Consider the following 15,559-nt stretch of genomic DNA (forward strand, 5'->3'; position numbering starts at 1 on the left):
GATCACGAGGTCAGGAGATCGAGACCATCCTGGCTAACACGGTGAAACCCCGTCTCTACTAAAAAAAGTACAAAAAACTAGCCGGGCGAGGTGGCGGGTGCCTGTAGTCCCAGCTACTCCGGAGGCTGAGGCAGGAGAATGGCGTGAACCCAGGAGGCGGAGCTTGCAGTGAGCCGAGATCCGGCCACCGCACTCCAGCCTGGGCGACAGAGCGAGACTCCGTCTCAAAAAAAAATAAATAAAAATAAAATAAAAATAAATTATCCAACCTAAGGTACTCATTTATAGCAATGCAAAATTAACACAGTATCTTAACAATTTCAGTATTGGCTGACTTACCACGAAAATCTGCTACAGTATTTCCTTGGCATTCAAATGAATTCTTCTTCTACTTGATGTTGGGTTAGCAATTTAGGTGCCAATCAGTTTCTACATTAAAATTCTGGGAATTCTTATCTAGTCAAATAGTGGGATCTTACAGTTATCAGAAACCTGTTATATTATATGATATGTTATTAATATGTGTTTAGTATCACATTAATAAGGTTTAGTATCACTTATTATTTGACAGTGTTTCCCATGCCATTTAACATGTTAGATAAGCCTAATTAGTTTTACACCTCTCTTTAAATAAAGAGAAAGAAAGAAAAAAATTCTTTTGAGATATTTCTATGGCCTGTAGGAAAACTCCGTAAGTTAGTTCAAAGTCAAAAGATCCTAATTTAGACTTTGATTTTGGGAAGTCATGAAAAATAAGAGGTTTTAAATACTTGATTAAAATAGGATTACAAGGCACTGTGAAACAATGCTTACTCATTTAGCTAGAGTGATAATTAAAATATTTAAAGACAAATACAGAAAGGTACATAGTTATAGGAAAGAAAAACCTTAGTTCATTTAGTAAACAGAACTCACTTTTCTTAAGAAATGAAAGCTCCTTTACAGACTGCATGAAGCGTAGGAAATTATCTTGATAAAACACAGAGTATTTGTTTCCTAGGTCAATTATCTAAAAGGAAAACCTTTCACAATTTTCTACTAAAAGCAGACCAAGACTCCAAGTAAACCTTATTGTTTTAACACAGAGGATCAAATTCTTGTTTTGTATCAGCATACTTTTGATATAAAAGCTTAATTTTTTCGAAGACTTAAAAATGATTCCCTACTAATTGCAGCCAGTTTGATCACACATAAAATATCTGTCCATTCCTTCTACAACACCCTTACATCCATTCAGTTTTTGTTTTATACATTTTCCCATTTTGAAACAGCCATTTCTTATGCTTTAGGACAAAGAAATATATTTTTATTTAACAATCAACGAAAACACAACTTTTTACTTTATAGCTTTTCTTACCAAAAACATAGCTTGCCATCTTTATATATTTGAATTTAGAATGGTTTTTCTCATTATTTCTAGTAATTTTAGTTACAGGTATGAATTCAAATAATGAACTCTTAGTGACCTTAATTTACAGGGAACACTAGGAAGCAAGCAAGCAACTGAGGTATATCACACCAGCTTTCTGTAGATTGGCAAATCCATGAATCATAATTTCTAGAAAAGTGTGCTTTTTCATAGTACACTGTTTTTTGGTATGACACAGAACATGTGTACTAACAGTTTAAACTACCTTTGGTCTCTGTAATGAGAAACTATAGAAGAGGCAACATTTTATCTCTGTCCTTACAGAGTTTTTTTTTAGTAGTCACTTTAAGTGGTGGTTTGTACAGATTTAGCCTCAACTTCCTCTTTTTTTTTTTTTCCGGCGGGGCGGGGGCGCCGGGGCAGGAACAGAGTCTCGCTCTGTCACCCAGACTGGAGTGCAGTGGTGTGATCTCGGCTCACTGCAAGCTCTGCCTCCCGGGTTCATGCCATTCTCCTGCCTCAGCCTCCCGAGTAGCTGGCACTACAGGCGTCCGCCACCATGCCTGGCTAATTTATTTATTTATTTTTTTAGTAGAGATGGAGTTTAAGCGTGTTAGCCAGATGGTCTCAATCTCCTGACCTCGTGATCTGCCCGCCTCCGCCTCCCAAAGTGCTGGGATTATAGGCGTGAGCCACCGCACCCGGCCAACTTTCTCTTCTTGATGATAAAAGAACGTTAATATGACCCAGCCATCCCATTACTGGGTATATACCCAAAGGATTATAAATCATGCTGCTATAAAGACACATGCACACATATGTTTATTGCGACACTATTCACAATAGCAAAGACTTGGAATCAACCCAAATGCCCATCAGTGACAGACTGGGTTAAGAAAATGTGGCACATATACACCATGGAATACTATGCAGCCATGAAAAAGGATGAGTTTGTGTCCTTTGTAGGGACATGGATGCAGCTGGAAACCATCATTCTTAGCAAACTATCACAAGAACAGAAAACCAAACACCGCATGTTCTCACTCATAGGTGGGAACTGAACAATGAGGTCACTTGGACTCGGGAAGGGGAACATCACACGCCAGGGCCTATCATGGGGAGGGGGGAGGGGGGAGGGATTGCATTGGGAGTTATACCTGATGTAAATGACGAGTTGATGGGTGCTGACGAGTTGATGGGTGCAGCACACCAACATGGCACAAGTATACATATGTAACAAACCTGCACGTTGTGCACATGTACCCTAGAACTTAAAATATAATAATAAAAACAAATAAAAAAATATAAGAAATAATAAAATAGCTCTAATAGAATAATTTGATTTGCAAGTTCTGACCAATTCCATTTTACATAAATCCTACTTTGGCTTATTATACCACACAGTTGTGCTTTGTCCACCTTGGTCTACCTGTGTATCAGTAACTGCCTCGAACACCTGAGACTTGTAATATCCGTACTGTGTCCAATCAACTGAAAAAGACAGATTGTGAAAATTTTAAGAAAACTGTATTCATTGTGCAATTCTAAATTCCTCTTTTAAAATGTTTGCATATTTTTGTTCGTGATATGCATTTCCTGGTAACTGTATGCAATTCCAAAAAGTAAAGCAGATATATGCATATATATATATACACAATACATATATATATGTGCATGTCGCTTAACTAGGAAATATTACTACTGACCTTTGAAATCAGATCTCCTAAAATAAAAATCATGCCTCTAAAAAAAAAAAAAAAAAAAAAAGAACGTTAAAACCAGCTAGTATAGGAAGGACATCATTCTTCTGGGAATTTTAGATTACTTACATCTATTTAATTCACTTGTTTTTATGATTATGCTTGGGTTGCTTATGAAGATGAGGCATTAAACAACTAGCCATCATCGTAAGTTATTTTCCTTGCTGACAAATTTTGTAATACAGAGATAAAGTTGTGCATCTGAATTATATCTAGTGTTGAAAAATCTGTAGATGTACCTGCTTTAATCAAACTCACACACTTTAATTAACTTTTATTTACCAAAGAGTATCCCAGATCATGTAAATTTGAAAATAATTTGTGTTAGTTTCTTTCTAAGAGTTTAAGGAATATCTAATTTACGCAAGTGCCATTTTTTTTTTTTTTTTTTTGAGACGGAGTCTCGCTCTGTCGCCCAGGCTGGAGGGCAGTGGCCGGATCTCAGCTCACTGCAAGCTCCGCCTCCCGGGTTTGCGCCATTCTCCTGCCTCAGCCTCCCGAGTAGCAGGGACTACAGGCGCCCGCCACCTCGCCCGGCTAGGTTTTGTATTTTTTTTTTTAGTAGAGACGGGGTTTCACCGTGTTAGCCAGGATGGTCTCGATCTCCTGACCTCGTGATCCGCCCGTCTCGGCCTCCCAAAGTGCTGGGATTACAGGCTTGAGCCACCGCGCCCGGCCAAGTGCTCATTTTTTTAAGCCAATTTAACAGAGCTCTTTTACTATTTGATTTTGGCAATCCTGTAAGGTGGTAGAAAAATATCACACATACATAACACACAGATAATTAGACAAAAATATATAGACAGAAACCTTTCTTATAGCTTTTATTTGAAAATTTAAACCATGTTTCAGGTACAATAATATGAAACTCACTAATTTATTAAAGATCAGGAGTCAAATTCTTTTTTTTATACATGGAACAAGATTGCTTTCCTAGATGACTAAATATTCTACTAATATTTGTGGGAAAACTTTTAAGATTTTTTCATTTGTTCAATTTTCAAATATCTCCTCCTCCTCCTCCTCTTCCTCTTCTTTTTCCTCCTACTCTTCTTCCTCTTACCACTCTTCTTCCTCATCTCCTCCCTCCCTCCCTCCCTCTTCTTTATTCTTCCTCTTCTCCTTCCCCTTCTTCTCCTCCCTCTTCTCCTCTTTCTCCTTCATCATTATCATTTTCTCTACTCTTGCATTTTAAAATGATATCTATGAGGTCCTACAGAAGTCAGGGTTAAATTTTAAAGTCACAGAGCTTAAATTTTAGGCTTAAATACTGTAGTCTGCCTAAATCAAGAAAGAATGGCTTAAATACTGTAGTCTGCCTAAACCAAGAAACAATGGCATAGCTAAAAGCCCAGTTAAGACAAGATGGCCATGGCAAGTACTTAAAACAAAAGTAAGGCTTTTTAATTGACTGAGTAATTCCACTGGGTGAAGCAGGATTGAATAGAAAAAAACAATTAATTCTGACAAACGCTTTTCTGAAAAGATACAAATATCAATTGGATAGATTAAAACTATAGACTTTTGGGGGCTTGACTTGAAACTCGCACCACAGAAATATGCTTTTTTTTTTAATCTGAGGGTTTGGTTGGTTATTGTCCTGGGAGTCAAGCCCTTAAGTACTTTTTCTAGTAGGGAAACATTCCAGGCCAATGTGAGTGCATTCATCAGATGGCTGGTGAAAATATGGGCAATTTCTTTTCCAATAGCCTGGCTGTTTCCAGTAAAGGCAGAAATCTCAGGGCACAAGGTTCTAGTTTGAAATCTCTCAGTTTGGGTTTTAAAATACACACAAGGTGGACCTCTTAGTCCCATAGATAGAAAGACATGCATCGTGACTTTTCTAAAGAGTTTTCTCACTGTAGCCAATGTAACTCTAAGTTACCTTTGGTAAAATTTACCCATTTCTGTAGAAAAACACAGATTCTAGGTCCGTAGTTCTTATATATGAAATCAACTGGTGTTCTAGATGGGAGACTTCTAGATACCTTGGATACAGATGAACCTACAATTTTATGTAGTAACCTTACCTATTGGATCCAGTCAAGTTTTGTTGTGAGGTTCAATATGAGCCTGGGCACAGTCATATCAAAAAATTGTTCAAATAAAATCAAGGAGCTCAAAACACAAATTTGAGGAGCTCAAATCTAAGAGAAAACTCACCCACAACCTTTACTTGTTGCAAGAGAGCAATGGACATAATGGACTCAGCAAGTACCTTTGCTTGGTCACTTGGCACTTCTGAGGGTCGTGGGAGGTTTCCTCCACATCTCACTTCTGACACCGAACTGTTAATTTAAACAAATTAAATGTAGCAGAGTTATTTTTACAGAAATGATTTATAAATCAGGTAGCACTCAGAACCAGAAAAGGTTCAGAGAGCTCTGCCTGAGTTTGAGCAAGGTTTTATGAGTGAAACACAGAAGTGCTTTAGGGAATCCCCTGATTGGCTATACTGCTAGGCATCTACCTTATTTCAGAATGTTGTGATTAGTTGCCTGCCTATGACTGGCTGAAGCTCTATTGTTTGTTATACTCCTAAGTTTTATTATAGTTTGTGTACATACTAAGTTAGGTTGTAGTTTGTTTTGCAGAAACTCAAAGAGACAACCTCAGGCTAATGGCCTCCTGCTAATTTAACAACATTTACATGGCAATCTGAATATATCAGCAATTTCAATGTCCATAAATAACTGTCTTCTGAATTATTGTGCAGATATTATCATTTCTGTTTTATAATTTCCATAGAGAAAAACCAATGACTTTCTTAATTTTATATTTTCTTTATCTTTTATATGTTTTTCTTTTTCCTATACAATGTCAAAGTTGATATTTTATTATTTTTTGAAATTACAGAGTCTCTACTGACCTGTGAGATAGTATTTATGATAGTGCAATAACATCTCTATAATGACATATGTTTCCTTCATAATTAATTATACAAAATCATCCAGATCTCTATTTCCAAATTTTGTATTAATTGTTACGGGCTCTGCATTTTCAGGTAATGGTGTGAACAATTTTTTCATAAATACTAAAATGCAATTATCTTTGTCAGCAGAAAGGTACTTTTCTTAATAAAATGTTTAGTTGTTTTGCCAACAGTCATGTTCTGAAACTTCCTAAATGGAACAAACTTTGACTTACTACGTAATTAGTTTCATAGTGGCAATTGCCATGCATGAATCACTCACAACCACTATGATAATTATGACCATCAGCACTCGCAGTGCAACACTAATCATAAGGTTGATTTGCTTTAGTTGTTTTGCTTTTACAATGAATTAGACAGCATTATCCCTATAATGTCGTTTGGTATATGTAATGCAAGATCTCACTTTTTAATGATATATGAATGTATCTCGGGTTATTTTAAAAGCTTTTTCTCTTTTTGTCTCTTTTCTTTGGATGCCCTAGAAATATCCCCTTCATGTTTACCATTACTTAAAAAATGTATATACTTATTCTAATTTTTTCATTGTCAACATTTTTCTTCAGCATAGTAAAGTTTTGCATAATAGCATTTATCTGTACTATGAATATTAGTTTTTTCTCATTTTCTTCTATTGTTGCCTCCTATTTTTCCTTTTCCTTTGACTTTTCTTCTTATACCACCAGAACATATAAGCATGAGGTGAAAGGAGATTTTATCAAGGAAAATGACAAACTATTAGTATAAAATGAATACTTATTAATATTACTAATATTTCCTATACTCATTATATACTTTGAAAAATCTTTAGTATCATCTTTTTAAAATAATTTGGTTCTAGGTGGGCACAGAGGCTTACACCTGTAATCCTAGCACTTTGGGAGGCCATCGTAGGAGGCAGGAGGACTACTTGAGCCCAGGAGTTTGAGACCAACCTGGGAGACATTGTGTGACCCTGTTGCTACAGTTTTTTTAATAAGGTAGCCAGGTGTGTATCTGTAGTCCCAGCTACTTGGGAAGCTGAAGTGAGAAGATTACTTGAGCACAGAACGTTGAAGCTGCAATGAGATGTTATCACGCCACTGCACTCTAGCCAGGGCAACAGAGCAAGGTGGCTTCTCAAACGAACAACAAAAAACTGGTTCTTATATTTTCTAAATATTATATTTGTTCAATGATTAAGTAAATACTTTTATTTAGTTTGGAACAAAAGACTATTAAATGGTCTACTTCCACACAAAGCAAATGAAGAGGGGTTCTTACAGTTGCTATTGTTTTCCTCTTTTTAAAGGAATAACATATAACTAAAGGTAGATCATTGTTATGTCCACCTAAATAGAACATGTCTTGTTGTCAAAACTGATGTGACTCTTTGTAGCTACTATTCACTGAGTGTCAATCACCGTGCACTTGGCTCTGAACAGGCTTTTTCATTTAATCCTCACAACAACCTTGAATCCTTCACGGAAGAGGAAATTGATGCGCCAAAAGGGTTACCCACAACTTTGCCCCAGCTACACAGAAGGCACTTATTGAACTTAGTACTGAAACTCATGTGTATCTAAAGCCTGTATTTGTAACCACTGTCCTTTTTTAAAATTTTTTTTATTATACTTAAAGTTCTAGGGTACATGTGCACAATGTGTAGGTTTGTTACATATGTATACATGTGCCATGTTGGTGTGCTGCACCCATTAACTCATCATTTACATTAGGTATATCTCTTAATGCTATCCCTCCTCCTTCCCCCAACCCCACCACAGGCCCGAGTGTGTGATGTTCCCCACCCTGCGTCCAAGTGTTCTCATTGTTCAGTTCCCACCTATGAGTGAGAACATGTGGTGTTTGGTTTTCTGTTCTTGTAATAGTTTGCTGAGAATGATGGTTTCCAACTGCAGCCACTTCCCTACAAAGGATATGAACTCATCGTTTTTTATGGCTGCATAGTTTTCCATGGTGTATATGTGCCACATTTTCTTAATCCAGTCTGTCACTGATGGACATTTGGGTTGGTTCCAAGTCTTTGCTATTGTGAATAGTGCTGCAATAAACATACGTGTGCATGTGTCTTTACAGCAGCATGATTTATAATCCTTTGGGTATATACCCACTAATGGGGTGGCTGGGTCAAATGGTATTTCCAGTTCTAGATCCTTGAGGAATCGCCACACTGTCTTCCACAATGGTTGAACTAGTTTACCGTCCCACCAGCAGTGTAAAAGTATTCCTATTTCTCCACATCCTCTCTAGCACCTGTTGTTTCCTGCCTTTTTAATGATTGCCATTCTAACTGGTGTGAGATAGTATCTCATTGTGGTTTTGATTTGCATTTCTCTGATGGCCAGTGATGATGAGCATTTTTTCATGTGTCTGTTGGCTGCATAAATGTCATCTTTTGAGAAGTGTCTGTTCATATCCTTTGACCACTTTTTGATGGGGTTGTTTGTTTTTTTCTTGTAAATTTATTTGAGTTCTTTGTAGGTTCTGGATATTAGCCCTTTGTCAGATGAGTAGATTGCAAAAATTTTCTCCCATTCTGTAGGTTGCCTGTTCACTCTGATGGTAGTTTCTTTTGCTGTGCAGAAGCTCTTTAGTTTAATTAGATCCCATTTGTCAATTTTGGCTTTTGTTGTCATTGCTTTAGGTGTTTTAGACATGAAGTCCTTGCCCATGCCTATGTCCTGAATGGTATTCCCTAGGTTTTCTTCTAGGTTTTTTATGGTGTTAGGTCAAACACTTAAGTCTCTAATCCATCTTGAATTAATTTTCATATAAGGAGTAAGGAAAGGATCCAGTTTCAGCTTTCTACTTATGGCTAGCCAATTTTCCCAGCACCATTTATTAAATAGGGAATCCTTTCCCCATGTCTTGTTTTTCTCAGGTTTGTCAAAGATCAAATGGTTGTAGATGTGTGATATTATTTCTGAGGGCTGTGTTCTGGTCCATTGGTCTACATCTCTATTTTTGTACCAGTAACATGCTGTTTTGGTTACCGTAGCCGTGTAGTATAGTTTAAAGTCAGGTAATGTGATGCCTCCAGCTTTGTTCTTTTGGCTTAGGATTGTCTTGGCAATGTGGGTTCTTTTTTGGTTCCATATGAACTTTAAAGTAGTTTTTTCCAATTCTGTGAAGAAAGTCATTGGTAGCTTAATGGGGATGGCATTGAATCTATAAATTATCTTGGGCAGTATGGCCATTTTGACGATATTGATTCTTCCTATCCATCAGCATGGAATGTTCTTCCATTTGTTTATGTCCTCTTTTATTTCACTGAGCAGTGGTTTGTAGTTCTCCTTGAAGAGGTCCTTTACATCCCTTGTAAGTTGGATTCCTAGGTATTTTATTCTCTTAGAAACAATTGTGAATGGGAGTTCACTCATGATTTGGATCTCTGTTTGTCTGTTATTGGTGTATAGGAATGCTTCTGATTTTTACACATTGTTTTTGTATCCTGAGACTTTGCTGAAGTTGCTTATCAGCTGAAGGATATTTTGGGCTGAGATGGTGGGGTTTTCTAAATATGCAATCATGTCATCTACAAACAGGGACAACTTGGCTTCCTCTTTTCCTAATTGAATAACCTTTATTTGTTTCTCCTGCCTGATTGCCCTGGTCAGAACTTCCAACACTGTGTTGAATAGGAGTGGTGAGAGAGGGCATCCCTGTGTTGTGCCAGTTTTCAAAGGGAATGCTTCCAGTTTTTGCCTGTTCAGTATTGGCTGTCTGTTTGTCATAAATAGCTCTTATTATTTTGAGATATGTTCCATCAATACTGAATTTATTGAGAGTTTTTAGTATGAAGGGCTGTTGAATTTTGTCAAAGGCCTTTTCTGCATCTATTGAGATAGTAATATAGTTTTTGTCTTTGGTTCTGTTTATATGCTGGATTATGTTTATTGATTTGCATATCTGAACCAGCCTTGCATCCCAGGGATGAAGCCCACTTGATCATGGTGGATAAGCTTTTTGATGTGCTGCCGATTTCGGTTTGCCAGTATTTTATTGAGGATTCTTGCATCAATGTTTATCAGGAATATTGGTCTAAAAGCACTCCTTAGCAAATGTAAAAAACAGAAATTATAACAAACTGTCTCTCAGACCACAGTGCAATCAAACTAGAATTCAGGATTAAGAAACTCACTCAAAACCCCTCAACTACATGGAAACTGAACAACCTGCTCCTGAATGACTACTGGGTACGTAACAAAATGAAAGCAGAAGTAAAGATGTTGCTTGAAACCAACGAGAACAAAGATACAACATACCAGAATCTCTGGGGCACATTTAAAGCAGTGTGTAGAGGGAAATTTATAGCACTAAATGCCCATGAGAGAAAGCAGGAAAGATCTAAAATTGACACATCCCAATTAAAAAAACTAGAGAAGCAAGATCAAACACATTCAAAAGCTAGCAGAAGGCAAGAAATAACTAAGATCAGAGCAGAACTGAAGGAGATAGAGACACAAAAATCCCTTCAAAAAATCAATGAATCCAGGAGCTGGTTCTTTGAAAAGAACAACAAAATTGATAGACTGGTAGCAGGACTGATAAAGAATAAAAGAGAGAAGAATCAAATAGAAACAACAAAAAATGATAAAGGGGATATCACCACCGATCCCACAGAAATACAAACTACCATCAGAGAATACAATAAACACCCCTGCACAAATAAGCTAGAAAACCTAGAAGAAATGGATAAATTCCTGGATATATACACTCTCCCAAGACTAAACCAGGAAGAAGTTGAATCCCTGAATAGACCAATAACAGGTTCTGAAATTCAGGCAATAATTAATAGCCTACCAACCAAAAAAAGGTCCAGGACCAGACGGATTCGTAGCCGAATTCTACCAGAGGTACAAGGAGGAACTGGTACTATTCCTTCTGAAACTATTCCAATCAATAGAAAAAGAGGAAATCCCGACTAACTCATTTTATGAGGCCAGCATCATCCTGATACCAAAGCCTCGTGGAGACACAACAAAAAAAAGAGAATTTTAGACCACTGTCCTTTAATGTAGATTTCTCAAAACATCCCAAAATGTGTAAAACTGATGACATAAAAATGGTTAGTAATTGATGGTTTGTTTTCTAAAAAAAAAAAAAAAAAAAAAAAAAAAAAAAAAAAAAAAAAGCTGCAATTGATATCATCTTTGTCATTGCATTTTGTCTACACCAAATGGCTCAAATCAAGTAAGTACGTTTTTTCTATTCTTCTTACTCTAGTTGCTGTTTTCTTCCTACATATCAGTATCATTTCTACTTTCTCCTTCTCTTGTTTCACTTTTTAGAAATACAAGTATTCCACTCCATACATACAATACCATCAAAAAATAAATCCAGGTGACTTTGTTGGCTGATATAAGCCTCAGAATGTGTCTTGTACATTTAGTTTTCTTAAAAGTTTCCTGTGAAAAGGAATAAATGATAGCCATTGTTTGCTTGTTAACCATAATTAGAATATAAGTGTTTCTCTATGAAACCATAGTGAGTGTTTAGGTTAGGGTCCTTCCTGTTTATTTTTCTCTGAGACAGGTTTTTTACCTTAGTGATATTAGACAACAAGAATAAACCCTGATTGTCTATAGCTGCTCAATATTTCTTCAAATATTCACCCCATCAAATAAACAGTAACTTTCATTTTGCTGCCAAAAGGCAATGCTGGTCTGAAAATATGAACCCCTTCTATTCATCCACATGTACCATCTGAATCAGATACCCAATCAAATATTCTTGGGTATATTTGTCTACATTTATTTAAAGTATTTCCAAGAATACTTAACAACTGTTTCCAGCAGGACCAAAATGATGCTTGCTTGCTTGCATTTTTTGTTTATGCCAAAATGCCGTGAGATGATACTGAGTGAAAAATATGTGAATGAATCAATTCATTTGGAATCTTGGAGGGCATGATTAAACTGTGAATATGTAATCTGAAAACTTTTCAGATAAATTACTTCATCATTTTATAAGCATCTAGAAACTGTAATTTCTCCAAAAACAATCTCCTAAATATATATTTATTTACAGACTCTATTTCCCAATAAAATAATAAACCACTAAACCATTTCTATCTTCCCAAAATCTTACTTCCTTGAATTTATTTCATTGAGTGTCCTTAAACTGTTACTCTATCACCATATCATACTTTTTGTCTTCAAGCATTACAGTTCTCTTTGACCTTAACCAAAAAAGAAAAAACGAAATAAAGTTAGTCTAGATTCTCTTCTAATGATTATTGTTTTGATATATATACTAAATAATGTTTATATAATAAATAATATAAATATATATATATAAAATAACCATTGCTCATGTACTTTGTATCCTGCCCCTCACTATCCACACCTTCCTTGGTGCCCTTCAATCTGTCTTCTGCAAAATATTTTTTCTGCAACTAATAATCATTGGTCACTCATTCTTGGTCATTGATCTAAATAGTGTAAAGATATTTTACAAAATGCAGTCTCTGTCCTCTTGAATATATTCTAGTTCTCTTCAAGGACTTTTACAATTTTTTTAATTGTAACAACCTGATTCTTGCTATTATATATATATTTAATACCACTAATCACTTATTTCCACATTTGAGTTCTATACTATCATTTGCACACTAGGTAGTTGTTTGTATCTCCAAGTCACATATTCAAATGTAAACTTGCCTTCCTTGCAGAAAGCATCTTCTCATGACCCTAGTATTTCTGTTATTGTCATCATCATTGTTAACACTGTTAATTCTCTCTCAATTTCAAATTCTGTCAGCTCTCTTTCTCAGCTGATTATATGTTTTCATATCTTTGCATTTTCACATCTGTCATCCATACTCACTTCTGGGCTATTGTAGATGTCAAGACTGCTCATTTACAATGCAAGTATTCTTCTGTACAAGGCCGCTCTTCACACTGATGCAAGATTAATATTTATAATTGGTGACTCCTGGTCCTCCAAATGATCAGAGGCTCTTCATTGCCTTTCAGTTTAGCATCAAGGACTCTCTGCATTCTCCTCCAAATTGTACTTTTCATTCTAAATCTTATGTTCTTCTTTTACAAACTGAGTTCTTGTACCTCAAAAGTACTCTAGGTTTTATTAATATCAACACTTCATAGTATCATTGTTTTGGTATGATTTGTAATCTTTGGCTGATAGTAGACACTATATACTCGGTAAAAGAAACTGAGATTTAAAGGCCATTAGTGTGAGATTTTTATGTTTATCTGCCTTAGGACTAAGATTGTATTTACTGTTTGTTATAGCAGTAGGTGTCAGAAGGTAACATTTCCTCTGGTATCCTTGTCTTTGTCTTCCTTACGATAGTTGAGTTTCCTTGGAAGCTTCTTCTTAAGTGAGGACTGCAAGATGGCCTGTCTTTCAGTGGTCGTCCCCCATTAGTACACACCTTTTATGAAGTTTTTCCTCCTCCACCAAATTTAAGCCATCTTTTATTTGTTGAACTATGTAGCATTTATGATCTACATCAATATTTGATATTATATGATCCCAGCAATCTGAATGAGCTGTAAATTATTATTATTATCCTCTTTTGATAGATGATAAATATGAGACATAGTAGGGATTGAGAAATTTTCCCAAAGTCACAAAGCTTATAAGTATCAGCATGTGGCTTTTAACTCAGGCAGTTTGACTCAGAGCTTGCCTTTAAAACAATACATATTATTATCTTGTATTGTAAGATTCTTTTGGATTTGTTTCATATTTTACCAATCTTGTACATCATTCTACATCCAAATGAAAGACATGCTACCTTCTTTATAGTAGTTATTCAATCAATAACTTGCAATTAATTGTCTTATTTCCACTGATAGAATCATCTTTATATCTATTCTCTAAATTTCCCAGGAGAGTAGCCTTAATTTGCAACTATGTTCTAAGTACTTTACATGTAGTAGATCATTTAATTTTTACCACAACCCCATGAGGCTGAAGTATGTACTATAATTATCTCTTATTGCTTCAGAGTCCTAGAGAATTTAAGTAGGTTATCCAAGGTCACATACCTAATAAGTGGTAGAGTCAGGATGCAAATCAAAGTCTAGAGCTCCGGTGCCTTCAGACTTAACCAGTGGACAATCCTGCCTACAGTTCTACCCATTACATATTCATTAAAATAATGTGATAATATATTTCCCAGTTTCAATGAAAATAGCTATTCTTCTGTTCTTACTTGCTTTCCACACTCCTCCAGGTAAAATAGATCTGAAATTTAAATGAAGTCAAAGCTCTTTTATAATAGTGACCACTTATCATTTTACCTAAATAAAAGCATCTGTCATTTATTTTATTAGTTTTGCCTTCCTGCATGACCATGAAACAAGTTTTACTTGTAATCTCAGTTTGGAAAATAAAGTTACAGAAATGTTATTAAGCAAATTCATGTTTCCAAAGGCATCTTGAGAAATAAATGTCTCATAAAGAGATTTTTCAGGGTTCTTTGAATATGAGGATGTGGAGATTCAGAATCCCTTGTCTCTAGCTGTAACTTACAGGAAATGGCAACCAGTTTCACTTATATTTCATCTTCCTGTGATTGAGGTATTCTTCCTGCTAAGTATATTAGGAGCTTTCAAAATAAGATGACTCTACCTTGTGTTAGCATGCCACAACCAGAAGCTTCATTTTTGTATCAGATTAATGCATACTGTGGGGGGCAGGGTGGAGGGGGGAGTTTATAATATTGATTTTGATGGCAGTTAATAGCATTAAAATAAGACATTCTGGTAAAAAAAAAAAAGTGTTTTTATTTAAAGGGGCAATAATTAGTCTCAAAGGAGATTAATTCCTAAAGCATAACTTATTGGAACGAAATACAATTTATGATATTTAAAGGAAATAGTCATCGTATCACTCTTTAAAAAGCAAATCAAAATAATGTAACGACAGACATTTTTATCAAATGCTATGAGAAAAATTCATTCGCCTCCAGAAACACTGCATCTGTATTTTCCATTCTGACAACTTTGAAGAAACTTCGTTCTCTCGCTGGCCATATTTACATTTCACAGCCTTTAAAAATTGCAGATGTTAGCTGGGTGCAGTGACTCACGCCTGTAATTCCAGCACTTTGTGAGGCCAAGGTGGGTGGATCACCTGAGGTCAGGAGTTCGAGACCAGCCTGGCCAACATGGTGAAACCCTGTCTCTACTAAAAATACAAAAAATTAGCGGGGTGTCATGGTGTGTGCCTGTAGTCCCAGCTACTTGGGAGGCTGAGGCATGAGAATCACTTGAACCCGGGAGGCGGAGGTTGCAGTGAGCCGAGATTGTGCCACTGCACTGCAGCCTGGGAGACAGAGTGAGAAAAAAAAAAAAAAAATTGCAGATGCACGTTGAAAATCTGGGGGAAGAAAATAAAAGCACAAAAGAGATTGAGAGCATTTCACCTGATAGTCATTAGACACCCTTCTATTGAGAGTGAGAGACAGGCAGAAATTACAGAGGATGCAGAGGCAGACTGAATAAATCTGACTCTGAAGAATGG

General features: G+C 36.1%; 1 protein-coding gene and 1 long non-coding RNA gene across 3 annotated transcripts in view; one reads left to right on the forward strand and one right to left on the reverse strand.

The window, feature by feature from the left end:
* Nucleotides 1-15,559, forward strand: part of MALRD1 (MAM and LDL receptor class A domain containing 1) — a 687,535-nt gene that overhangs the window by 475,858 nt on the left and 196,118 nt on the right. The gene's annotated exons all lie outside the window — the stretch shown is intronic.
* Nucleotides 1-15,559, reverse strand: part of LOC103237972 (uncharacterized) — a 59,128-nt gene that overhangs the window by 2,701 nt on the left and 40,868 nt on the right. The window contains exon 4 of one of the 2 annotated variants that reach the window (XR_012093898.1): nt 5,348-5,417. The exons of the other annotated variant lie outside the window; for it this stretch is intronic. This is a non-coding gene — a long non-coding RNA (uncharacterized lncRNA). Of the gene's footprint in view, nt 1-5,347; nt 5,418-15,559 lie in introns of those variants that run through there. 2 annotated transcript variants of the gene reach the window in all.

The sequence above is a fragment of the Chlorocebus sabaeus genome, chromosome 9 (genome assembly GCF_047675955.1).
Source record: "Chlorocebus sabaeus isolate Y175 chromosome 9, mChlSab1.0.hap1, whole genome shotgun sequence".
NCBI classification, from domain to species: domain Eukaryota; kingdom Metazoa; phylum Chordata; class Mammalia; order Primates; family Cercopithecidae; genus Chlorocebus; species Chlorocebus sabaeus.